The sequence below is a fragment of the Micropterus dolomieu genome, linkage group LG16, assembly GCF_021292245.1.
Source record: "Micropterus dolomieu isolate WLL.071019.BEF.003 ecotype Adirondacks linkage group LG16, ASM2129224v1, whole genome shotgun sequence".
Lineage (NCBI taxonomy): Eukaryota > Metazoa > Chordata > Actinopteri > Centrarchiformes > Centrarchidae > Micropterus > Micropterus dolomieu.
The window spans coordinates 21,206,026-21,231,433 of NC_060165.1; the positions used below are offsets into that span (position 1 = coordinate 21,206,026).

At 40.6% G+C, this 25,408-nt stretch overlaps 1 protein-coding gene across 7 annotated transcripts in view; it reads left to right on the forward strand.

Moving 5' to 3' along the window:
* celf2 (cugbp, Elav-like family member 2) overlaps positions 1–25,408 on the forward strand; it is a 492,311-nt gene that overhangs the window by 81,016 nt on the left and 385,887 nt on the right. Inside the window, exon 3 of one of the 7 annotated variants that reach the window (XM_046072690.1) lies at positions 4,568–4,687. The exons of the other annotated variants lie outside the window; for them this stretch is intronic. The gene's annotated coding sequence lies outside the window, so the exon portion shown is untranslated. The remainder of the gene's footprint in view (positions 1–4,567; positions 4,688–25,408) is intronic. 7 annotated transcript variants of the gene reach the window in all.

The following is a 25,408-nucleotide window of genomic DNA, read 5'->3' on the forward strand; positions in this document are numbered from 1 at the left end:
TAGAGTACTGGTTCACAACCTTTTTTGCGTTTTTACCCGTTAATACAAAGTATCAACTTGCAATCCCTTGTCGTTGCTGTTGACTAATATGCCGCTGGGTACTGTAGGTGATTGAGCTGTTCAATTTTTCCTTACTCACACTGTACTATGAATGATAGCTGCATGTGGAGGTAAACAATCCATTATGTCACAGAGAAAACGGAAACAAAAGCGAGATAAGTCTCTTTATTTGGTAATTATCCAGCATAAAAATGGGGCTTCAACTAATGATGATTTCATTTTTAGATGAATCTATCAAATTATTATTTTTTTTTTTATTAATCGTTTCATCAATAAAATACCCAACCCTGGACAGGTTGCCAGTCCACACATAGACAACCACTCACACTCACATCCACACATAAGGACAATTTTTAGAGACACCAATTAACCTAGCATGCATGTCTTTGGATGGTGGGAGGAAGCCGGAGCACCCGGAGAGATCCCACGCGGACACGGGGAGAACATGCTCCACACAGAAGGGCCGGGGCAACCCATGACCTTCTTGCTGTGAGGCGACAGTGCTAACCACTACATCACCGCACCGCCCCCCAACGCAACTTATTGATTTTTTTTAACAATTTTTTAACAATTGTCAATCATAAACAAATGTTCTATAATTTCATGAATTAAATTAAATGTTCATGTTGGGTTGCTAATTATTTTGGTCAATATTGAGATCACGATTATTTAACATGATTACTCGTTGCCTTAGGAAACATTAACCTATTGAACTGTTAAATTTTAATACTTTGCTTTTAAAAACTATTATGTATGCATTACTCCAAAATCCCAAATAGCCCATAAAATAAGAAAAATAATCGGAGATTGTTAACTTTAAGCAGCATCTAGAGTGCAAGATGACCACAGGTTCCCACAAGTTGACAGCTTTGGGTGATGGAGGGCCACCGACGGGGCTCTGCGTGTGTGTGCGTGTGTGTGTGTACGCGGAGGGGAGCAGAGAGGTGACTAGAGTTGACGAAGTTTCGTTACAGAACGCTGAAATACAACCGTGGTGTTTTGTTGGGAGATGCACTCACTTAAACCAACGGTGAGAAAAACTATAAATCACTATGACGTTAGAAGACGCTGACACAGCGGATGAAATTTTACAAGCACCGATCAGTTAAGCAACACTGAACAAACTTGTTTAGAATATGTATAGGCTAAATAATACCCATGTATTAACTATACCCGCTTATCCTTTCTATGAAAAAAAGATTAAGCTTTTAATGCTAAATATTTGAGTTGAGTTATAACCTCTGGTCATGATGGCTTGAGCTGAATTAAACATCACAGCCTGCTGAGAGGGAGTTTGGGCTTTTAGGGAGGGACGAGAGCCTCAGCTGTAAAGGAAAGGGAAACGAGTGTCGTGTGAAATGGCATGCGGCACAAATCATTTTATCCTAATTAACTTCTTTTTACAATCGGTGGAAGCGGTGTGCGAACTAGCCTATACCATATGTTACAACCTGGCTCATGCGGGCAAGGAAGATAATATAAACCTGATGGATTTGGTAAAGAGAAGTTATTTATTTGTAGGGTAAACTGTAACAAAATAGGCTGATTGGATGCTGCTTAAAACCAATGAAAATAAATAAAAAACAAAGCAAATATATGAGAAGTTATGTAACAAATCAAATCTTCTGAACACTGGCAGACAGATACTAAAATAGGTGTGTATGACAGAGCTGTATGCCAGCAGATCTCATGATTGCTCTGCACAGTCCCAGAATAGACGAGGAATATGAGGTCAGGATGCTTGAAAAGAACTCTAAGGGGTAAAGTACCGTTATCTATTTACTTGAAAAAGATAATATTGTCCCTGTGCACTGATAAATTCATAAGAAGTTTCATTAGAAACAGAGAGAAGTCGAAGTTCTTTCATGTCCCCAACCAGCAGACTGCTGAACGTTGCTGAAAACTTTTTTGAAAAGAACTGTAAGCTCCTCTTAGCTTCACAGTCTGTTGTTATTTCTGTTATTTTGTCCACCCGTAGTTGTTTACAACACTTTATTTATGTTGCCATATCAAAGCATTGCAAATCTAGATTATTTACCAGCAGCATCTCCTAACTCATATTTCCCGGGCCTCCCACTGCTTATCCAGCCAAGTGAACTCTGCATCATTCACTCTCAGCATGTGGTGGATATGAAATGTAGAAAGCATTCAGCAGCATTATTATTAACAGCTGTTCTGAAAAGAGGGAACAAAATGCAAAACGGGAGGCAGGAGTGAAATTTAAAAGGAAACAACTCAATCATCTCAGTGACCTACTAAGTTTCAATCGACTAAAGGGACAATTTGCCGGATGCTTTATCAGTTAGTAGAATGTCATGACTACAGTCTGATTGATCTGTACAGAAGGTCATTTTTGGTCATCTTGTCTTGGCGTTTTGTAGTGATATTGAGGCTCAATATTATTGGATTTGCAGACGCTTTACCAGAAAATTGTGATAGTGCTTTTATGTGTAATTGAGTAAATTGAGGTAATGATTGAAATTGCATGACAATGTGGAAACATTGTGAAGAAGTTCCTTTGATGTTATGGAAACTTTACCAGTTTGCCAGTTTTACACATCAAGATCAGTTTCCTGGTTTTTGAGGAGAATTTCTAGCCTTTCAGCTTAGTTGTAAAATGTCTACTGTATCCGTACCTATGTCAGACTGGATTCGCCTGCATGGATTTGACTTTTTGATCCTCTTCAGCGCTTTGCTAACTGTGGTTGTTTTAAAGGTTCAGTGTGTTCGTTTTAGTGGCATCTAGTGGGTGAGGGTTGCAAATTGCTGCTACCTGCGACTCACGGTGCATTCACGTGCTCCTCGGATGGTCCCATGTCCCGAGTTGTGAAGTTGTTCTTCCGACATCACTGTGTTCAGTGGAATCAACGTGGATTCTACTACAAAGATGTTAGTATCATCAGAGCGTATAAACAACATGCAGACATCTAGTTCCCCCTGCACGGACAGCAAACTGACCGTTAAACATATTACATGTTCGGAAAAAATATGCAAGATGTGATTTTACAAAAAACAAAGTGTATCCTTATTTATGTCCCATGTACACTTTATTTCTGTTTTTGCAATAAGAAATTAAAGGAGGGAAAAAAGAGTCTGATAATTCCACACCACATGAATGCACCGCTCACCCCTCCCTTTCTAAGTGCTCAGCAGAATCTACGGTGGCCGATGCGCTCTGTTGGCTCTTGTGCTTATTAATACGTGTGCTCCTCCATTTGCCCAAATTTCTGTTCTTTTCTTACTTCTTATAAACCAGTTGACTAATACTACTAATGTTTTCTTCTTCTTTGTACGTAATCAACGTAGCGACGGAACAAGTCATTTGTCCGTTTGGGCTACTGTAGAAACATGGCGGCACAACATTGTAAGAGGACCCGCTGTGTAAGTAGATAAAAATGGCTTATTCTAAGTTGATCATTATGTAAGGTCTTTATACACTACTGAAAACATATTGCACTTCTGACAGTGGGTTCCCCCCAAATATTAATTATTACACTGAACCTTTAAATGTGCTATATAAATACATTTTGACCTTGACCCCGACCAAATTTATAGAAGCCCATTACTAAATTGAGAGTAAGATTTATAAAAGAGTTGGTTTGTGACGGTAGACGTTTGAAAGAAGTTTAGTCAGAAGGTTATCAATTGTTTCTGAAAAACCCAATTCAGATTTAGACATAGGGGAGAGAGCTGTTAAATTTTTGTATGTTCCTGAATACTAATGGCGAGTCACCACAGCATTTTCTGTATGCTCCATATTACCCCAGTTCCCTCTCCTTCTCTTCCCTTTGTTTAGATGTTTCGTACCAATAACCTACAGTACCAGCGGCATGTCAGTCCAGGGATAATATGAGATGACAGCCGCAACCCAACACAACCCCATTATATATACTGGAGGGACCGAGGGGGACAGCACAAAACTAACACACACATCCCCATCCTATCCCATCGTTTCCAATCCATCAGTAAACAGAAAACAATCAAATGACAGGTCCTGGAGTGATCAAGGTTCAGCGTCAACCCCAAATAACCCCCCTCCCTTCTAACAAATATCACAGCTACGACTGTGAGTCTCTGTTGCCTTACAGTTCTTTTCAAGAAACTATAGGGTTATCTGCAATCTCTTGTTTGTTTCATGATTTTGGGCTCTTTTTCACTCAATCATTTCTTTCAGATACGTTTATTGTATATTTTAGATCACTCAAAAATATTTCTTGTCAGGGTGTGTCCTCTGGACACTGATAAAAATCAAATAATATTCATGCAAAATGTACTGTAAAGGTGTAATCTAACACACTGTATGGCATCTCTCATACTGAATGATGAGTGGACACTGACTCCGTATGACTCAACTCTGCTTCATACACACAGACTGTCATCATGACCTCGATCTGAGCGTCCACATGTGTTTGCTCAAGTTCTAGTAATAATAAACTAGGAGGATTGATGTAATGCTGCTGTATAAGTGCATTTTTTTTTTTTTCTGTGATGCCTCTTGTACGTCAAGAGTGTAAGGATTTCACTTTGGCAGTCCTGCCATGGCCACCATCCACCTGACCAAAAGTGTGCTGTGACTGATCATGACCTGTGACCTTCCTTAGAGGCAAACCTTCTTGTTGGGTTCAAAGTTAGTATTGCATTGTTATTATTGTTAGTATCCATCCATCCATCCATCCATCATCAACCACTTATCCTGAGAACAGGGTCACGGGGGGGCTGGAGCCAATCCCAGCTGGCATCAGGCGGAAGTTGCTAGTCCATCGCGGGGCCACACTTCTATAAACAAGCACTCACACTCACACCTAAAGGCAATTTTAGAGTCACCAATTAACCTAGCCTGCATGTCTTTGGATGGTGGGAGGAAGCCGGAGCATCCGGAGAGAACCCATGCAGACACGGGTAGAACATGCAAACTGTACACAGAAAGGCCTGGGACAACCAAAGTTCGAACCCACAACCTTCTTGCTGTGAGTGCTAACCACTGCACCACTGTGCCGTCCGTCCATTGTTATTATTATCATTATTAACTGTCTTTACATTAGCTATTCTCTCAAAATTAGGGTTCTGTTTGGGGAAAATACTGGCTCCTCTGTGTGAAAATGTGCAGAAAAGAGCATGAGGAGTAGCGACAAAGCCAGGCTCATAAAGAAATGGTTTTGCACATTTGGTGTGGAAGTACTTCATTGGCCTGCACAGAGTTTACCGACCTTAACTCCATCCAACACCTTTGGGATGAACCGGAATGCAGACGGCAAGTTATGCCATATCGCCGACATCAATAATGCTCTTGCGGCTCGATCAGAACAAATCCCTTCAGTTAGGTTAAACAATATTGTGGATAAAATGTTCAACTATCTCATAGAGGTAATAATGATCGAGTGTCCACATAATTTTTGCCTCAAAGTTTACTCTAAAAGTGTGTCAGGAGAATGTGGCTTTGGCTTCAAATTATAATAATAAACCCAAAAACTCAAACTGGCAGTGCTTCTATACTGTAGCTCACCTACACTCAGACACACATTCACATCTCTGCTGTTCTCTTTTAGACTCAATTCCCTGTGCTACCAGTCAAATAATTCCACTCTCATTATACAGGACCAACAGTTTTTAAGGAGCCAACCTTGATGAAATTATTATTACGACTCATAATTGGATGAGGAATGAATGGTTCTTGGAAATGCGATGGCCAAAAAGCTTTCTCTCTTCTACGTCCCTTACTCAGTCTCTCCCACCCTGCCATTACCTCAATCTCCCACTCACCTCCCCTCTCTCCCTCTCTCTCTCTCTCTCTCTCTCATCCACCCACTGACACTCTCCCTCCCACTTCCTCCTCCGAGCATTAGATGAGTGCGGTGGTCTAATTGCTTTCTTCGGGGGAGAGAATTAGCATGAGCTGTCCTGAGTGCTCCGGTCTAATGCATAAAGAACAGGCAGCAAGGGCCCAAAAATGGGGGCCAGGGAATTGCAGACACTTCCTCCATTAGCCAATCAGTCACACTTTACAGGAGGGTGACAAAAACTGCATCAAGTGGCCATACTTTGATAGGTGAACAACTGAAATCTGCATGTCACTGGTCATGTTTAGTGGGTGACTTGCAGCACAGAAACCTGCATGCTGATGGTCACATTTAATAGGCAACTTAACAAAATCTACATATTGATGATCACAGCTAATGGAGGACTTTCATAAATCTGCATGTGGAGCTATGTTCAACTTCTGTTGCTGCAATAGACTCTACAGTTAATGTGATTGAACAAGTTCTTGAAATATACCAAAGATAGATCATGTATCAATGCCCTCAACAATGAACCATATGTACTTTCCAAAAACATCCACTCTGCCACCATTATGGTTATTGGCTGGTGTGATTATGCTTTTGCAAAGTCACAGAAATGCCGTGTTTTTTAGACTTTGGACAATGTTTTTATACCGTGTTGTCCATCTCTTTGATTCTGGCTCTTTCTTTTCCAAGTAAAAGCTCTACTAACACCTGTTGGAAGAACAACTTTATCGTGAGACCAACGTATTTAGGCGTGTGGCCTTCATACCCAGATAAAAGCCACAAGCCGAACTAAGTCTCACCCATAAGCTGAAACACGTTGGTCTTACAAAAAAAGATGTCTTGTGTTGCTGGAGTTATGACCTCAGTCTACTTCCCTTCTTTGTGCACCATGGATGTGTGTGAAGTGGTGTCAGAAAGTTTCATGGTTGTGTGGGTTGAGTCAGATATTCCGTTTTATTAAGTTATGGGCCGGTCAAGCTTTGTAAACAAGGAGCAGCGTTTCCCACATGAGAGTAGACTCTGTCAGACTCATTTATACTGTGAATTCAACAGCACATGGAGGCTGTCAAGTAGTCTAATAACCTGTCTAATAGAGGATAATTCACAATATATGTATTGTAACAATGCTTTCAATGTGAATTGTCCCTTATTAAATGATCTGATAGTATTTTAATTTCATACTGTTTCAATACATTTATTATTAAGTGCCCCCATAAATAATTGCACATACATTTTAATATTTCTAAATGCATATTTGCATAATACATAAAATTCATTGATATTAATTCAATTTGTAATATTTTCCTAATGCCTTGTTGAAATGTTATTTGTCTGAATACAAATTGTGCTTAAATTGTAAATCACAGAATTCAGAATAATGAAAACGAAAAACACAGAATTTGGGAAAAATTTAAACAGATTTCAAAGGGCCCTGTCCATGGTCCAGTTGCCCAATATCTGAATGTAGCATAACTCTAACAAGCACCATCAGGAGGTAGTGACTTTAGAGATAAAAATGTCAGTTGTGTTAAGTGGCCTCATATTGTCGTGAACTCCCCAAGATTACATTTAGTGTGTGTGTGTGTGTGTGTGTGTGTGTGTGTGTGTGTGTGTGTGTGTGTGTCATACAGGCTGACAGCTGTGGGTGAGCAGCATCAAGGACACTGGTAGTCCGAAGAGTATAGAGCTGTTTGTTTTTAATAACATGCCAGAACAAAGGGATGTACCAAGGGGGAAGATGGAAGAAGGGAGGATAAATAACCTCAGTATACAGAACATCCTTCCTCCATCAAGTTGGACCTGGGGCTTTACAACTCGACCTATCAAAATACTGATTCATGACACCAGTCTTCGCCATTAAATTCATACTTGGATAGGAAGCAGACAGTGTTAAGCAACATCATTTTTTTCATCATATTTTGTTGTCCAGATTACATCTTGGAGTGGCATTTGGCCTTTAACATTTGTTACACATTATGGATTCTCTATCTGCCATCTGTCCTGCGTTATGTTGAGTGAGTGCCTAGTCATATAAAAATGCAAGACACGTTGTAGACACTTGGAACGTCAAAAGAAAGGATGATGTGTTATGACCGATTGCAATGAAAGAGTAGACAGGAATAGAGAGTGGTTTTCCAAGAACCTTTCTCAATTATTGGTTGCCAGCCTGGCAGCTGTTCCCAAGTATAGCATTCAACATATAGATGCACTAATTCAACTTTTCCTTTACCGATACCCATTACATTTTATTTATTTTTTTAAATTATTTATTGCTAAAACCTGAGTTGGTAGTCCACCGTGACAGAATAAATTCAAATTTTTGCAGAAATACTGAATTTTACTTTACTAAAACATTGTATTTAATGTCATAATCAATGCCTGATCCACTTAATATAGGCAACATTGGCGCCAATACAATCCGGCATATTGGATCGCTGCTTCCCAGCAGCATTATATTGAATCTGTTGTATTAGACATCAGAATTCAAAGTTCTTGTTGGAGTCATAACTGGTCAAATCTGAACACACAGATATTTTTAGATTCTGTGTGACTTCCCGGAGATATCATTATCGCACATTTAAACTCATATCCATTTTGGAATCACAGGTTAAAAGAAGTTCCTTATAACTCTAGAACTTGAGAATCAAGTGATAGTTGTCTGTACGATCATGGGTACATTGCATACATGAACTACTAATGTGTAATTCGGCACACTTTAATTTGCCAAGACGTCTAGTTCAATCAAATTCCAATCTTTCCTAATTCCTTATTGAAGCACTCAAGTGATGAATCAAATCTTAACTGTGAAAATTAAAGTGCAACCTGAAGAGCAATATCACAACATTTTGTCTACAGAAAGCTCAACTCACCCATGTCTGTCCTTTGGCATAAATCAGTACAGACCATCAAGGTAGGCTATCATGAGGGTGCTGTGTGCAGAAGATTTACATCAGGTTACAGGACCTCTGGGTACTGGGGTCCTTGAAGTATGAAGGGTTACCTATTCCTGCCATTTCATGTTACTAACAAGAGGAACTGTCTTGTGCAGCTACAAAAAGACAAAATATTCCTATGAATAAAGCTTAAGAGGGGGGAAATGCCTCTGTTTTGCGACTACTGAGTGTGAACACTTGGTTTGGTCATACAGTTCTATGTATGTGTGCATAGTTGTGCACCTGAGGCTCTTGGTTGTTTGGTTGTTGTTGAGCAGAGCCTATGTCTAATTGAGCAGACATCAGACTTTGATTAATATTGTTGATGAGCGCTGCCAGCAGGGGTGAAGACACAGAGAGGAAGAACTGTCAGACAAACACCCAGGTAACATCCTTCATTCCCCCCGCCTCCTTGCGGCACTCTCCCTCTCTGTACTCACAGGAAAGGATTTAGTGCCCCACTGGTTCATTGTTGATTACACCATTGTCTGCTTAGACTGCTGAGTCTGCTATGAGTCTGCCACCACTTAATAAAGACTTTACCTCGAGAGAGATCTGAGAAAAGACATTTTTTGTAGCTAAGCTCAACTATAAATTCGTTGGTGGGAACACTCCCAGCAAGGACGATGACAGTGCCATGAAGAAGGCGGTTGGCCCCTATCATCAAAACAATATAGAACAAAATGATAACAGTATGATTTCAGAGAATACACGAAGACAGTCCCTGGAACGGGCACTGTGTCGGAAACTTTCCTCAGAGATCATCTCGAGTACATCCTGTACATGTAACCAGTACTGGTGATTGATCATTCGACCCCATTGCTTTTGTCCATACCAAACAAATATGTCAGGACATTGGTACATTTACATTACATTTACTCATTCAGCTGATGCTTTTATCCAAAGCGACTTACAATTGATGTATTTAATAAATATTTAATTGATATATATTTAATCATTAATGACACTGCAGGTTGGTGACTTAAGCAAGTGAGCTCGCCAGTACATATGCATTACTTTGAGGTAGGGCTGTGCGGTATGACTAAAATCTCATATTCCCTTATAGGTTTCATATCCCAGAATAATATATATCCCGGTATAGAAAATTTTTTGGAAATTCAATGAAATTTTATTAAGTCATTTTTCTCTGCATTATAAAGGTGGGGTAAGCTATTCTGGGGAAATCCAACACCGGGACAAATACCATGAGAGAGAAAGAATAACGACACAGCAAGTGATGTAACTAACGTTAGCTAAGTTGTGGGTTAGCAAGCTGTTGCTGCAGCAAAGTAAACATCAGAGGACGAGAGGGTCCCAGAGCAGCACAGCAGCTCCAGACAGCGATACAACTCTCCTGCTGCTATAGCTAACATCACAGCAACAGCATGTCTTGGTGAGCTAGACTCCTCCACGTTTGTTTATTATTAATGCAAATTTTTTTTCCCCTGCAAGACCGGCAATTGTGGAAGAACGGACCGCAGTGAAGTTAGTTTCAAGTCGGGTATATCCAACTGAAGTAGTTCTTTTCACTTTGTTTCACTTCAGTTGATACAGTGAGTGACTGTAATGTTCAACTGGAATTCCATTCAGATATTTATGCTTACAGGCTAATGGTACACATTTAATTTTCATTTCACATCACATCCTTATTAAACTTTATTACGGTTTCATTTATTGTTGGCCATTCTCAGTCACGGTGCCATAATAACATTATTAATTGTAATTCCTTTTAATATGACACAGAGGGCCTCTCTTTAGAAAGTGATTCCAGAGGGACTTCACTAAGCTCTCTGTGAGCATGTATGATGATTCATGCATGTGTTTGTGAGCGTGAATGGAGTGTGCACGTTAATGCATGTGTATGTCTCATAGCCATCTTCATCTCGCTGTGTGTGTGTGTGTGTGTGTGTGCCGTATGTACTTTACTAGTCTTATCATATAATTAAGTGGCATTTAATAGACTGTTCTTAAACTCAGTGATGTCTCCATAAACAGGAGAAGAGAAGCTTTACAGTATATAATCAGTTAAATTGTCAGTGGATATTGAAATTTTCTGCTCTCCTCGTAATATGATTTCTTTATTGTGTGTTCAAATTTCATTAAATGGCAACATCTGAGCCAGAATAATTAAGCAAATATTAGGCCAGAGATCCTGGAACGCTGGTGTTTATAAAAACATGATTAAAAAGGGGTGATTCCTGTTGAAAGAAGGTAAACATCAAGCCATATCACATCACTCTCAGACCGTTTATGAGCGTGTACAGAGGGATCAGGGGAAAAGAATGGTGACGATGAAGGGATGAGGAGAGGACAGATTATGTTTGACAGACAGATAAAAGGAGGGGAGAACAGCCATGATGAGGACGGCTGAAGAGGGAAGAAAGGTCACAGACGGACGGAGTTAAAAAAAAAAAAAATACTGGGGCAATAATGACTGCTTGATGACAGACTGTGGCGGATAAGAGTGATTGGTAGGAAGAAGGGATGGATGTCAGGTTGCGACGGAGAACAGAGGCAGAAAAATAAGCAAAAGGAGGGAGGAAAGGAACGAAGGTGGGAGATGGAGGTGTGCGGAGGAAGAAAGGGTTAGAACCCCAGTGCATGTGAGATGAAGAGGATTAAGGGATTGCACACATCAAGGAGGGGAAGAAAGATGTGTGGGGGAAGAAGAATGAGTGATTGAAGATGGGAGGAGGAAAAAGAGGGGAGGAGGAGGCGACCAAACAACAGAGGAAGCGGCGGCGGCGCAGGAAGAGGCCTGCTAAACCTAGATAGCACACGAGGATGGCAGGAGAAAACGTAAAGCGAAGACTTGAGGACTTGAGGATATCTCAGGTTTAATTCTCCCCATAGGCGGCATAAAGATTGCCCCCGGAGGGACCAATCGCACCGACATTATGCGAGGAGATTCACATGCATTTGAGTGTAGACGCCAGGCCAATGGATCATGCTTGACTAGTTCCCTCTCTGACAGAACTATATGGAAGGATGGCAGCAACGTTCAAGCCAATTAGAGGAGCTCTGAGCCAGTTTTTAGTGTGAGATAAAGCTGAGCTCTGCCTCTGCTGGCAGATTGGGTGATGGATCCCAGACGACACACACACACACACACACACACACACACACACACACACACACACACACACACACACACACACACACACTCACTTCATGCACATACATCACACTCAACGTGAAGTGAGAAGGCTAGTGAGTCTCCATCTGGACTGTCCATGGCCGTCTTTCTTCTTCGCTTCATCTTTTTTTGCCTCTGTGCATACAGGGATGTTCTGTGTCTCTGTCCAAATTTGGCTGGAGCTTGGCTTCGCTCCCCGTTTAATAAAACCGGAGCTATGCGCGAATAGAGAAGAGAGTTGCAGGATGGATGGATGGATGGATGGGTAGGTATGTGGGCAGGCAGGTGTGCCAGACGTCGTCAGGCTTTAATATGTGCTCTTCCTCTCATATCCTTGCTTGTTTTAATATGAATAGCTACTTGTGGAAGGGAATGAATTCATAGCTGCACGCAGAGCACTACCACCGTTATTGGCTGCAGCATTGACTGGCAGCCTCCATATGTGCCAGAGCAGCTTTGCAGAGGATATAATAATAAACCCCTGTGAGAGGTGGCAAATAAAAACAACAGGGATAAAAGTACATCATATCATAACCTGGTTCTCTGGAAACTGGAAAATTACCCTCCCCACCCCCTCATTCTTTGAGCATTTTTGCATTTTCCTCCGATTTTTCTGCACTCTCTTCATCTTCGTCCTTCTCCCCCTCGCTTCTGTTTTTCTCGTTCACCCTAACAACAAGTACACATTTTCATCATGTCAACCCTCTAAAGGTAACTCTCCATCCCAAGGGGGAGTTAGAGCAGCATGATTCTTTCATCTGCCCTTCTTACCATATTCTTTCTTCTCTTTTTTTCTTCTTCCTGATAGCAGCCATTCACTCATTGCTTGTCCCTCCGTCAGTGCTGCAAACAACAAAAGGAAACATGTAGCAACTCCCTTAACACCGGTATGAAAGTACATTATATTTTAAGTCGCTTTCACAGCCCAAATGCATCATTCCCTCCTGGTTTGTTAATATTTTCTAAAGAGTCTTGTTTCTGCTCCAGCTGTGCTTGCTGTGGTGAAAATCATCTGAACACAACTGCCAAGTGCCAAGTTGAAGAATATATTCAGGTTTGTTCCTGTAATGGGACCCATTTGATTATTTTCACTGACTCCTCTAGAGAATTGTCAAATTAAATTTCCCAGACTTCCCCAGTTTGGAGGACAACAACTTCACAATGCTCCAGATATAACATGACCGGTGGTAACCTTTGTGGGCCTTAACCCAGAGTCCAGATTTTATATTCTAGGTTTCATCACAAAAACAGAAGAACATTATTTTGGAAGGCCGCTTTTCAGGAAGTCAGTTGATCCTTTGTTACCTATAACTTATAATTTTGTATCTTTTCTATCAAAAGTGATTGGTCCCCTTGTTTTGATGAAAATTAGTAAGTTAAAAATTTGAAATATGTTAGATGCGACTATTCAACCACATGTTTGAGTTCAATGAAATTACCTTATTTAAGTTACAGACACAACGGAAGGTGGCCAAGAAAAATATATTTGACTTGTAATGATCATTGCACTGCATTACCAGAGCACAGGTACAACATGAATGAATGAATTCTTCATTTATATAGAATATTAATTTGAAAGAGTACAATTTACAAATAATTTTTAAAGTATAGCTTACATTATTTTTGTGTAACAAGAGGTGGAAGTTATTTCAGCCAGCTTGCCACCGTCTGTGGCAAAAAATTCAATTTCATTGGCTGTTTATAATACATATTTGTATCATTGTATCAAGATACACAAACTTTATTTTCTATGTCAAACAGTTACAGCCCTAAGATTGGACAGTTTGGTAGCTTTGCTTAGCAAGGTTGTCTTAGGTTATGTGGAAGTTAGGTATAGAATGACTAACAAGCCTGTGCGCTGGGATTGGGACGTTCATTGGCATCAGTAAGCAACATATTGGAGTCTGGTATCACATTCTCATAATACATTCATTCTGTCCACGAGAGAAGTTTTCCATTCATTCAAATACTGTCGTAATTGCTATTGAACCCAGTCCCTTAAGTCTAATCTGAATTTGAATATATTCTGAATGTCAAGTATCTGTTCAAAGTAGTCACTGAGATAGTGACAAGAGTAGTCAAGAGTTTTTCAGTTGTTGAGCAAAACTGGAAAGAAAAAAATAAACAACAAGCTACGGAAAAGATTGTTTTTGTTGACTGTTTGTCATAGGCTTGAGATGGTTTAATAATTGTAAGAAAAGGAGCAGTGAACCTGTGGGCCATGCATTTTACATCTCTTAAAGCTTTAATTAAAGTGACTTCATTGGGATACACAAAATAGGGCTCATATCTGCACACCCACGCAAACCCCCCTCGCATATAAGCACACATGTGTACACACACACACACCTTTGACAGCATAATGATTAAGCCTACATCTTGTGAATCTGGGTCACAGGAGCACAGAGCGTACACATCCTTTGATGTGTCATTAGGCTTCTCGATTTCCTCGAATGTGGTGCTATTCAGGAAGTAAATTTCAGGTTGGCCAAGTCATACCAGGAGAATAATTTGGCATCAGTGAATGGTTATTATTGGTTTGCACAGGATTCTGGAAGTGATACAATATTCGTGCTGTATCCAAATCTCCCCAAATGCCTGTACTGCTTTATGGTTTTTAATCTATATTCATTAAGAAATGCTAACAAGTGTTATTCGCTTTTATTCTATCCATTTTATTCATTTCCCTCATCCCGTGTAATCAGCAGCATTTTAACCTGCACCATCAAAGTACTGATTATACACACACAATCACACTCAGGCACACATTCCACTAATCTCTACTCCTTTCTTCCTGTTGTAATCAAACATCTTCATTCATAATTGAAGTGGCGATAGCAGAAAAAGATGAGGAAATTGAGACAAAGTCCGTCGTGATTATAAGTTCCGACGAGCTGTCTTGGTGTGTGTGTTTTGTACAATGTACAAGACACGGCCTCATCAAATGCCAGATAACCTCTCAAAAATATTTTAACTCACCTGCTCCAAGTTTGTTGTCTCCCCCCTATACATTTCAACACGCATATGAATTTGTTTGTTATGATGATGAGAGGAGGCTGGGATCAGAAATGAATTGATATTATTCTGGAATCAATTGCGCAAACACTCATAATTGCCAATTTAATTGCTAACAGAAGAGGAGACATTAAAAAAAAACATTAACTCAAGTGCCTGAATTATTTCGACTTTGCCCTGTCGCATCAAATTAGTTTAATGACTTTTTTTTTGTTGGAATACATTTTTTTTTCTATGTATTAAATTATGCCATCCCCCTATTTAATGTCATTTATATGATGATTTGGATTTTTTTTTTCACAGAAATGACTGAATCTATTATCAGTGTAGGGGGGCCCATCAGTTAGCCTGCTTGCATCTGCCTGGTGAGGCTTCACAAGATGATGTCTTCTACTGCGGCGAGTTGGCTTAACACACACACATACACACACGCACAATCCTCGTCAGAGATGGAAAAGATACTGTTGCTACTTTATCTCTGCTTCTGGCCGCTTCTCAGCCCATGATGGCAACTTAACCACCCACTGTATCTGCAGCTGAGGTAACGCCGGAAAGCAATAACGCTGATATCCAAGGTTAAAGGTGCCAGATTTTGACAAGCTATGTCATCATTATCAGCCTGTTTCTGTGTGTGTGAGGAAGAGGTGTGGGGCGGCTCAAGGTATTTTCTTTCACAAATCCTTGGCTGAGACGCAGCAGGCATAGAATGTTTGAAACTCACTGTGTGATATAGGGTGTTAGCTTTAGGTTTTCTTCTAAATCTGCCTAAAGGGCAGAAATACTCCATGATTTTTGCTGTAAGTTAAACCCTGCAATCCTAATATAGCCAGAGGAAACAACAGCCTCTGCTATAATCATGCTCCGGCACGATAAGCCCTCGGAATCTAAAATGCGTTTCACCCTTCTCCTCCTCTGCCTCAAGATTCATTTCACAAATGCAACTCTAAAGAGAGCAAAGGGTTGCACAGAAGAAGAAAAAAAGCACCCATCACTCTCAGGCTCTATCAAATCCATCTGCCAAGGTGTATTATTTGAGACATACTCCTTATCCTCTCTTTTCAAGTGCGCCTCTTTGCATTTTTTTAGCATGACCAGGTCGTCAAAGGATCAAAGTGCCGGCGGAGCAGCAAACCAGGGACTGTTTAACATCTTAACAGGTAGAGAAAAGGATATCCAGCCTGGCGTATGGCTTGTCTGGCAAGGCAGAATAGGATGGGCGGTGTGAAGAGAGAATCGAGATAATGATGTCTGAGATCTGAAAGCCAGTTAAACTACTGTGGACTATTCAGGAGTTGACACATTGTATATTGTAATATCAGTTTCCCTGTAAATGTTCAGCATAATTAATTAAAAAGACCTATCTATATCTATCCCAGACTGCAGTGCATTGACATTGGTGTCAACAGGTTGTATTTGTTGGGAAATTTTGTTGGCTGGCTTTGTGACACACACACACCATAAGTTTTCACCTCTCATATTTCTTCTTGTAAACCAAAATGAAAAAAAGGGAAGAGAGGCAGAATCGTCGCTTTTGTTGCAGGAGACTGTGGGATTTATGAGAAATGTGAAAAGCAGTACATGCTGCACATAGCACCTTTGTCAGCAGTCTGTGATAGACGCATGAATGTTCTCACGTAGTCAAAGTGAATTTGTGAAGAAAAAGCCTCGCCCCTAAAAATGCTTAGTCACAATGAAGTAGCGTGGATTTCTTGGACTATTTTAGGATCAAGGTAACATGATATGAAGTCGACACATTTCTGGCACGGCAGTGGAGAACCATAATCGAAAATGTCTCTCAACTAATGAAAAAAAATCAACAGTAAACGTAAACTTTTTGCGTCTGTCCTTCCAAATCAAAGAGCAGATGATTCCCGCTCCGACAGTCAACTTATTCTAAGAGAGACTAAGGTATGTATTCCTCAACAATCCAAAATGCATTACGACACGATGTGTTGTTTGAAGTGAAACACATTTCAAGTCCAGCAACATTCTCTGTGGTTGAAAAAGCAACGTGGAAAATGCAGGAAAACACAAGTACAGTGAAGTAGATATGTCGGGATGAGGAAGTGTCGACAAGTAAATTTAAATAACACTGAATCTCAAACTTAAATTTCTGTAAAGCACTGACAATCAAATATGGAAGATAATCAACTGTAAGACGATCTGGGCAGATGTTTTCTTTTAATTCCAGGCATAAACAGATTTTCCTCAAAAAAAAAACAACAACAAAAAAAACCTGTGCTTTATCCAGACGTATTCAGATTTTACCCCCTTCCATCAATCTCATTCTCTACCTCCTGTTCTCCTCCCTCCTGACTTGAAATCCCTTTTCCCCCACTCTGCCTCTTAGTGTTTCCACGTCTGTCTCTCTTTATCTTCCCCTTTTTAAAAAGGCCCGATTCCTCCTCCTTTGTTAATGTGACAAATCTACTCTAATGACTTTGCAGTGGCTCTGGGCGTCTCGCACTGAAAAACTAACCCCCTTTTCTTTAGACCTTTCAGTCACTCCCGCACATTATTCCGCCCTCTCTATAGTCTTTTTAAGTCGATCTGAAATTTTGACAAACTCATCCTGTGAAAAACAAAATGAAAAGATTGCCTTGGTCTCATTTATTTCCTCTTCACCAGCACCTCCCTTCACTGCCGCCACCGCCGCCCTGACTACAATGACAGACTTTGTGCATCACAGGCTGCTGTCATGTTGACGTTTCTGTCATAAAACAAGCATGCGACTCAAGCTATTGTGACATTCATGTCTAAGACTTGAAACTCTTTCAGAAGCTCATCCTACTCTTATAGGTACTCGTTTTGGCTTTTTACATTCTGCACTGCGCCAGGAGGCTATATATCGACTTTAGTCCGACTCTGAGGGGTTTAGCAGGTGGCCACACTCTCTCATTCTTTGTCAACTCACTCCTACCACCGCTCCATTCTACATGGCAAGATATGCATCACTGCCATAGCAACAATAGACTCCCTCAGCCCACGGAAAGAGGAGAAGGGAAGCTGCCATCTAAGTTAGCCAACATCTTAGAGAGAGTGAGAAATATAAGTGCATTTTGGGGGCTTTCTTTCTCTCTGCCACCCGTCTGAGCATGGATGTGGCTACATAATGAAATGTTTTAACCTCAGAGCAAGAGAGAAGATGGAGGAGAAAAATAGGAAAAAGAGGGGGAAGGAGAGAAGAAAGTAGATCTCTTTCCTCCTTTCTCTCTTCCTGTCAGGGGTGGCGGTGCATTACGTTTGATGCCTGCGATAAGACTGTGTGGCTAATGAGGAAAGCGCAAGGCACACTCATTAAACTGTGTGTGTGTGTGTGAACAAACTGCAAGTGAGAGAGGGGAGAAACTCATTAGAATTCTCCCATTCTCAAAGGCCAAGTTAGTGAGGAGAATGGAGCGGTGGCCAAGCAGCCTGTTGCACCCTTTGTCGGCATGAAAAATATGAAATGCACACACATTCATAAATACATGTTCAGCTGATGTGAAATGTTGCCACATTTATGCAATAAAACTTCCAATAGCCCATATTTTTTTGTTGATTGTTCACATCCTAACAGACCATTGATCATATTCATGGTATGCCAAAAACATATTCCAAAACATACCAAGTGGAGAAAGCTAAAGACCGTATTTTGCAACATCATATCTCATTAAAACTCCCTACTGAAGCCAACCAGTATCTTCATACATCAAAATGTCTTATTAGAATCTATTCTGGTAACAACAAACAGTTCAGCATGTTGGTTACTTGTGCTTGTTTGCTATCCTAATTGGCATCAGCTTTATTTGGTATCATTTTAGCACAATAAAGACTGCAAGCAGGAGGAAATAGAATGGTAATATTTTAAGGCTGACCCATCAATGAGCTGGGCCTAGTTGGGTGCCCATAGTCAGGTCTTTAGGTTTGTCATTACTCTGTCGTTATAAACAAAACCCAGATGATGAATTGGCGGCAGTGTTGGACGGTAATGTGATTACTTTTAATGAGTATTGTAAGGGTTTACAGTTTGAAATTCAGTAATTACAGTTACTAATCCCAGTAAGGCTCTGTTTACTGATTTACCAGGGGTTTGATGTGTATTCAGTAGAGAGACTGGTGTGTGGTCCATGCTAGCTTTCTGTTGGAGACTCCTTATAATGACAAATGCAGCTCCAGGTAACGCAAGTTGTCTTATGTACATGTTGTGTCCTCCCCTTAGCTGGTGTGCTAACATTAGTAACAGATGAGCCAATGAGGAATCACCTAGTTTTGTTAAGATTTGGAGGGTGTGTAAATCTGATAGCTTTACTTTCAAGACTAGTTGGCTTGATGGTCAGTTAATCTCTCCAAATGTACATATTAAGATATGCAGTGTGGAGTAATATTTAAGTTAATGAGTAAATGAGACCGTTTTCAAGTAACTTCTAACTCACATCAGTCTCTTTGTGTCCAAGCATCTCAGAAATGAAACTGATTTTGATCTTCTCATCTGCCTTGGTATAACAGTATGTTTCAAAACAAATGTGCTCTTTCTAAAAACAACCTCTGTAGTATGATCGGTTTAATAATAAATTAAATAAAACAAGGGACAGGGACTTTGGGAAGATGGTGATTAATTGATTCCTCAGAGGTCAACAGTGTCATTTATCACCTTTCTGCTGGACAGTAGCACATTGCCTCATGTCACCTTTTCCCGTGCATTTCTTCCCTAACCTCCTTCCAGCGTCACTGACGTCATTTAATTAAAGGTGGCTCCTAATTATCGTGGTTCCTGGTTCCAAACACGGTGTGTTGTTCAAAGCTTCTTCTTCAACTGCTGTAATGAGCAGAGCTGATTCCACAGAGAGCTGCTGCTGCTCTTCTCCTGGTGAGTCCACCACCATCTACCCCTGAACTCTCTCCCACTTCATTGCCACATGTAAAGTAAATAGTGTTTGAGGTTTTATTTCTTGGGGCAGGAGGGGAGGGTGCTTTTGTTACCCTAATATATTTATGCATTCATGTGTGTGAGCAGTGATGAAGACATAATGGAGTGTTGGGTATGTGTAGTATACTATATACACAAAAGGTTTTCTGTGTGTGAAATTAGTTTTACGTGACAATATACTCTCATTTCAAAGGCTTCAAGAAATTATTATCAATTAACTGGAAAGTAAAATTTTTCGGGGGGGATTTTCAAATAAATAAATAAATAAATAAATAAATAAATAAATGGTTTAATCTAGAAAATGTCAGAAAGCAGTGAAAAGGCCCATTACACTTTCAGGAGTTTAGGGTCATGTCTTTAAATATTTAGTTTTATCCAACCAACCGTCCAAATAACTTGCAATAAAATAAAAACAGAGAGGAGCAACAACCCGTACAATTAACAAGATCGAACGTGTAAATGTTTGCCATTTTTGCTTGATAAAAGACTTAACGCAACATTGATAAATCAGTTTCTTAACTAACAGCGTTGTTGTTAGTCTGTTAAAACACTGGGGGCTTAGCCCAACCAAGAAATCTTCACATTTTCACCTGATAATTAGCCCTTAAACACAATGGTAAATACTTCCTGCATTCTAGTGAAATTTCCTGCATCAAATGGTGCAATGGTTTATGTCAAGGGAAATGTTCTTTAAACGTCTTTAAATGTGGCACCTATTCACATCAATACTAACTGAATTCATTTTGATTCATAAAGAAACCGCTTTGTCTTTGATAGCTACTGCGTTTCAGCAGGTTTACTGCTCATGTTCTAAGTGTTCTGCACATTCAGAATCTATCCCACATATGTTTTCTCTGACATTTCAAGAATGAAGTAATATTTTGGGGGAAAAAAGTTGCAATCTAATGAGAGTAAAATCAAAATATTTGAACCAAATCTACCTGCCCTATACTCTGCTGTGCATTAGACGACGTTATTACTCTGCTGATATAGTAGTATCCCATTCAGACCATTTGATGGACAGAACCCAATAAGACAAGTGCGCTGCTTTTCATCAGAAATGGAAACCTGAAACTGAAAACACTTGTGATCAGACATAAACCTCAACACAAATCCATACATAAGTTAACTTCAGCACCTCCGATAGAGTGCAGTCCACAGTAGTTTCAGAGGGAAGCATCTTGGAGCAGTGAGACAGTCCCAAACAGAGCACAGGTGTCTCCAAGCGAGGGGGACAGAGACAGCAGTGGCACAGATCAACAGGTGTGTCGTGATGTGGGGGGTGGTGATGGAGCAGTGGATAAGACATATGCCTTTGGTGTGAAAGACCTGGGTTCAAATCCACTGTGAGACACTAATGTGAGCAAGACACTTAACCCCGAGTTGCTCCAGAGGCGTGCGACCTCTGACATATATAGCAATTTTAAGTCGCATTGGATAAAAGCAAAATGAATGAATGTAATGTCGTGTTATTCTCTCCCCAATTTGTGTAGTACATACATTTACTTGTTACATCCTGCGATGCTTCTCTCACCGTCGTGTATAATCGACAGTTGCATTGACCAGGAGTTGATGTCCTGAGATGGTACCCAAACTTCCTCAAGTGTTTCGACCGTTAAGCGTAACACTCCAAATCACTGCCCATCTCCTTCTGGCTTCCATCTCACCTCCTCCCTTCGATTCCACAACCAACAGGCAGCTCTTCCTGCTGCCTCCCCCAATTCACGAGCTGTAGATCTCCTTACGCCTAAAATCCACTGGCTACGGCTGCACCGCGGTTGCCGGAGCACATCACGGCCATTATAGTCAATGTCTGTGAGTCCACCAAACGCAGCCGCAGTGCGTCCCAGAAGCAGCTCTCCGCTCCGAAGAGAATAGGTAGCAGGTCTATTTATGCCACAGAACGGCATAGAGAATCCGGTCAATTTTAAAAATAAAACAGCCTTTTGAGACTCCCGATCATAAAACAAAAATAAAAACGGTTAAAACAGACAAAAAGAAACAAAGTTCAAACACTGGTTACCAAATCAACAAAATCTAAACATGTCAGCAAAATCAGGCAGGCAAAATGCTCTGATTCTGAAATGCCCCTTGTGGGAAATGCAGCCTCAAGTTGACAGAACGAAACCTCTTGGTCGTCGAAAGGATCACTTCCGGGAACCGGAGCTTTCTTCCTAGGTCCACTATCATATCTGTGCTCAGGGATGATCGGCATTGCTCTGGCTTTTGGTTCTCTCCTGCTCCAAGGTGGCCGCAAGCACAGTCAGTACCATATCATGCCGCCGTCTTCCCTGGCTCAGTGCTGTGTGCCATACTTCCCCTCTTTCAACAGAGCTTGCACAGTGGGTCTTCCCTCATTCCTCACCTATGCATGTTCACTAGGCTTGGAAGGGTATTGTACACTGCTTTCAGCAGGAAAGATATACGGAATGGTTCCAGCTTCCACAGATCAGCCCGTGAGATCTTTCTTTTGGGGAGGTCCCATTTTGTCCTGGCACTTTGAGGCCCCAGCTCAACAGCTCTTGCCCTCCTACCCTCCTCCTCCAAGTACCTCACTTCACCCTGGACCAAAATATATAAATATAATAGAATCTAAGTCAGTGTAGCTCTCATGTATTCTGTGTCGCTTTCAGATCTGTTTCTCCTGTAGATCAACTTTTCTCATGTAATATCATCCCTGCTGAGGCAACACATATGCAGGCATGATTTAGTCTTCCTTGCTCTTTTGTCATGTCACAGGGAGAAAACTTGGCCAAAAAGAAACTGCGTCAAGAAGTTGTTAAAGTTACTGGTCGGTGCTGCACGATTTTGGGTAATTTTATAATCAGTAATCAGCAAATAAACCTTTCTAAAGGTATTTTCATTTGTTATTTAACTGCAAGCTGACAGGGGGAGATGTAGTTGGCCATCTCTTATGTACAGTCCAATCGATGTGAGGGACTCTTCATCCACCTGCGTAGGTGCTTGTTGATCTTTCTTTCCACTCCTTCCACAGACGTTAATGGGACTTCATACATTGTCAGCAACTATTTAAGTCTCGGCAGCAGGCGGTGTTGGGAAAGCCATGTTTTAAACTTACCTGGAAGTACAGATTTCTCTATTTTCCTCAGCCAGTCCTCTGGTTGTTTTTCAGTGCTGGAGATGTTATTCCTGTCTGATAGGGACTAGTCGTACGGCTTCCTGAGGGTTGAACTCGATTGATGGAACGACTTCCCCTTACACGAGCAGATTGAACCTATTGGTGAATTTTCCCCTTTCGGATCACCAAGTTCCTTGATTTCTTGGGCTTGAACCTCATCCTGGCCCATGTGGCCATGTGTTCAAGCACTGATAAGACCCACCTTGCCTGTAGATGGTATGTGGTTGTGAAAGTTAGGTCATCCATGAATGTTCTGATGGCTGGTTGTCTAGACACAGACAGACAACAGTGTTTATATTCAAATTATTACTCAGGGCTATTCAGTAGCCGCTGACAAGCCCAAAGCTGTAACCAATGTTCTCTCTCTCTCTCTCTCTCTCTCTCTCTCTCTCTCTCTCTCTCTCTCTCTCTCTCTCTCTCTCTCTCTCTCTCTCTCTCTCTCTTTTTCTTTTCACTTTGTGCTCATTCTAAATGCAGGTATGCAGAGTTATGTTAGTGTGGAGGAACGTTCAATCTGCTGCTTGGACAGAGGACGATATCATATTATTCTCAAGGGCTTTGATGCATGATTGGAATGATAGATGAATAGATTTTCATTATTATTCTTATTTCTGTTTTAAATATAGCCCAGGATGTTTAGCCCAGGGCTATATAAAAAATAATTTTCTCTCGACTAATCACTTATGTCATTGATTTTTTTTTCAGTGTTGGCACTTATGTACTTTCAGTAGAATTGTATTGGCTTCACATAATTCCAATATCCACATGAATGATTAAGTGATTATTGATCAAATAATAAAGCAAATTGTATTTAGAATTTGAAAATTTTTAATTTAGAGGTTTGGTTTTATATGTTATATGTTTATACATTTTTTTTCAGTGGGACATAGATTTAAACTCATATGCATTAAAAACACAGTACACATAATGGATAAACAACCTTATACGGCGATGATGAGTGTTTAGTGTTGAGAAATGATTAGTCGATGAAAAGCTTAGTCAGTTGGTAGAAAATGAATCAACTAACATCTTAACTGTGAGGAATTAAATTAATATTTGAGGGTTTTTAATTGTTGATTGGACAAAACAAGAAATTACAAGACATTTTGTTGGTCAGTTTATGTATTAATTAAAAAGTATTACATTTATAAATAAACTGTTTATCTACATAACGTAGAGATTTTTTTCATGGGTGATGTACTTTGAATTGAGAGACTGTGGGTTTTTTTTTTCAGTGAGGCGTTAGTCCATGACATGGCTTCCGCAGTGGATGCAGACATTTAGTGTTTGTATTTGTTATAATGCAGGAGGAACATGTCTATAATCACAATCTTATTTATTCAATAACAGAAATTATTCCTTACAGAGAGATTACTTCAACCAAGACTTACAGCACTGCCTTGGTAAACCTTCAAAGTGCCACCATTCTGCACACTCTAGCCTCTGCGCTCGAGGAAGCTAATTTGAAAGGCGGGGTTGTTCACAAAATCGCAGATATAAATATATATCTTTTTTTTTTTTTTCTTGTGAATTACTTCTTTTGGAATAGCAGCACGTTCCTAAAACACAATATCTTTCTGATTCTGGTAGTCAGTGAGCTCCAAGATTACATCCCAGCAGACGTCTCATATTTCAGTTACAAAGAATTTTCTACTTCGAGATTTTTCAAGGTTCAGTGATCACTAAGATATGATGAGAGAGGGGCGAGGGAGATGGGGAGGGAGGGAATATTAGGAATTCGTCTCAGTTCAAGTTTGTGTCAGAGCCAAAGTCAAACAGTTACATTTGGAAATGGTGTTAAGAGGAGACTTTGTTTACTCTGCAGCAAAGCAAAGCTCAGCAGGTCGTGCCAACAGGCGTCGCAGAGCATTGTGGGAGGCTTTTTCCGGAGCGGAGTGTCGTCATCAGTTTGTACATTGCACCCATCCGTGTGAAATATTAATGAAGCCGAAATAAATTTTTAACGCACATTCTCTTCATCATCCTCCCACCTACCTCTGTGTGAGATATTGTGCCAGCGCCATACAACACAGCACAAAATCAGAGCCACACACACACATTCAGTACAGACACACATTCAGTGTGACCCACATGAGCTTCAGCAAACACGTCATCCTTCCACCTTCAGAAGCTTTATTAAAGGAATAATCATCAAAGATGAGATGCAAAACGTATTGTCGCATACTTAAAACAAAGAAATCACAGGCAGTCGATGACAGAGTTGTGGATAGCTGCGGCTGCAGCGGTCAGCTGGTGCTCTATTTTTGAGTGTGTGTGCTTGTGTGATGTTGTAAACTCAACGTGTGATGCAAGGTGCTCTCACACACGTGGTGTGGTTTGATTCGCCCCGTCGAGCAAGGTGACCTGGCATTTCGGTGACTTTTAGAGGTGTTGCCATGCTGACATATTGCTCTCTCATTTTCCCAGTGTGCC